General features: G+C 35.3%; 1 non-coding gene across 1 annotated transcript; it reads left to right on the top strand.

Annotated features, from left to right (window-relative positions):
• The first annotated feature begins 268 nt into the window (after positions 1-268).
• On the top strand, positions 269-375 carry LOC124993873 (U6 spliceosomal RNA). The gene has a single exon (XR_007110387.1). It is a non-coding gene; the product is annotated as a U6 spliceosomal RNA (small nuclear RNA).
• The last annotated feature ends 2,211 nt before the right edge of the window (positions 376-2,586 follow it).

Genomic DNA, 2,586 nt, shown 5'->3' on the forward strand with positions numbered 1-2,586 from the left:
TTATCATTATTTGTCTAATGGTTTCAAACTCTCCTATGGTAAAGACTTTAATGAAAGATTAATTTACTGATCCAATAGAACTGGGCTCCCTCCTATATTCCTTTCCTTTGTTAATTCTCTCGAATTTAAATGGAGTTTAAATCCTGATATCAAGGAAACACTCTAATCTGTAGTACATCTTAAGGCTCAGGGGATATAAAACTACAATAAAGTGATGGCAATGTTGAAGAACAAATGGTGGACATTCTCTTTTTAAAAGATAGTTTCTGTGCTCGCTTCGGCAGCACATATACTAAAATTGGAACGATACAGAGAAGATTAGCATGGCCCTTGTGCAAGGATGAAACGCAAATTCGTGAGGTGTTCCATATTTTTAGATAGCCTTTTCAACAAATGGTTCTGGGAAAACTGGAAATCCATATGCAACAGAATGAAACTAAATCCATATCTCTCACCCTGCACAAAACTCAACTCAAAATGGATTAAGGATCTTGGAATCAGACCAGAGACCTTGCATCTTATAGAAGAAAAAGTAGGTCCAGAGCTTCAACATGTCGGCTTAGGACCAGACTTCCTCAACAGGACTCCCATAGCACAAGAAATAAAAGCAAGAATTAATAAATGGGATAGATTCAAACTAAAAAGCTTTCTCTCAGCAAAGGAAACTATCAGCAATGTGAAGAGAGAGCCTACAGAGTGGGAGAATATCTTTGCCACTCATACTTCAGATAGAGCACTAATTTCCAGAATCTATAAAGAACTCAAAACACTATACACCAAGAATACAAATAACCCAATCAACAAATGGACTAAGGAAATGAACAGACACTTCACACAAGAGATGTACAAGCAATCAATGGGTATATGAAAAAATGTTCAAAATCTCTAGTAATAAGAGAAATGCTAATCAAAACTATCTTAAGATTCCATCTCACCCCAATTAGAATGGCGATTATCAAGAGTACAAGCAACAATAGGTGTTGGAGAGGATGTGGGAAAAAAGATACACTCATACATTGCTGGTGAGTTTCCAAATTAGTGCAGCCACTCTGGAAAGCAGTGTGGAGATTCCTTAGAAAGCTTGGAATGGAACCATCATTTGACCCAGTTATCCCACTCCTTGGCCTATACCCAAAGGACTTAAAATCAGCATACTACAGAGATACAGCCACATCAATGTTCATAGCTTCTCAATTTACAATAGCCAGATTGTGGAACCAACCTAGATGCCCTTCGATTGATGAATGGATAAAGAAACTATGTATATATATGTACAAACTAATATATATACACACACAATGGAATACAATGGAAACTATATATATATATATATATATATATATATATATATACACACACACACACACATATACACAATGGAATATTACTCAGCCATAAAGAAGAATAAAATTATGGCACTTGCAGGAAAATGGATGAAATTAGAGAATATCATGCTAAGTGAGATAAACCAATCTCAAAAAGCCAAAGAACCAATGATCTCGCTGATAAGTGGATGATGACACATAATAGGGGGTGGGAGGGGGACAAGAATGGAGGAAGGAGGGACTGTATAGAGGGAAAAGAGGGGTGGGAGGGGTGGGGGGAAGAAAAAAATAACAATGAATCAAAAACTATTACCCTAAGTAAATGTATGATTACACAAATGGTATGCCTGTGCTTTATGTACAACCAGAGAAACAAGGTGTATCCCATTTGTTTACAATAAAAATAAATTAAAAAAAGAAACTATGATATAATAAATTTAAAAAAAATAAAGATAGTTTACTCTCCCAGTCAAGGGGGCATGTGTATGGGTCTCAGCTATTACTAGACTAAACCTGTAGTGTAGCCTGAAAGATTATGTCATGTACAAAGTCATATTTTTGTACTTTAAAAACAAAAAAATCCAAGGAAATAATGTTACATTTTGGAACTTATGCTAATCCCTATTGCATGTTTTCTTAATACTTCAATAAATTTATTTTTCTCTGAAGGTTTAGCCACAAAGTAATACAAGAACAAGAATCAGAAGAACCGAGCTATTCTCTGTTCTCTGCCTGTTAATTGAACAAATTGTTCAGTTTTTCTGGATATAAATTGCCTCAGCTGCAATTCAGTAATCTCTGTTTTAGAAGTATTTTAGAAATAAGTTCTATGTTATAAATATTTTAGAAATAAAAGGGACTTGCTTGTTCAATTTCCTCTGTGATTGCCCCAAAGACTGCCCAGGTTGTCTGCTGCACAACTCAGAAATGTGATTTACATAGAACACTAGAGTTAACCTTCTTCTGTTTCTTTTCATCCATAAAAACATGGGTCATACAACTGGGTGTGGGATCCTTTGGTAGTCTTGTGCTGCCCCTTTCCTGACACGAAGAAGCATGGACTATTACAGAAATGATTTGTGCATATTACCAAGAACAACTGAGAAAACAAGAGGGCATTAACCATATTTTATAGAATTACTTTCTGTTTTTACCACTTAATCCTTAAATGGAAAGGCTTTGGGGGCCTCCCCAGAATTGAAGATTTATATGCAGCCATAGAGACTATATTTGGAGTAGAATTATAAAACTAAAAACATTA

Source organism: Sciurus carolinensis, chromosome 9 (genome assembly GCF_902686445.1).
Source record: "Sciurus carolinensis chromosome 9, mSciCar1.2, whole genome shotgun sequence".
Taxonomy (NCBI): domain Eukaryota; kingdom Metazoa; phylum Chordata; class Mammalia; order Rodentia; family Sciuridae; genus Sciurus; species Sciurus carolinensis.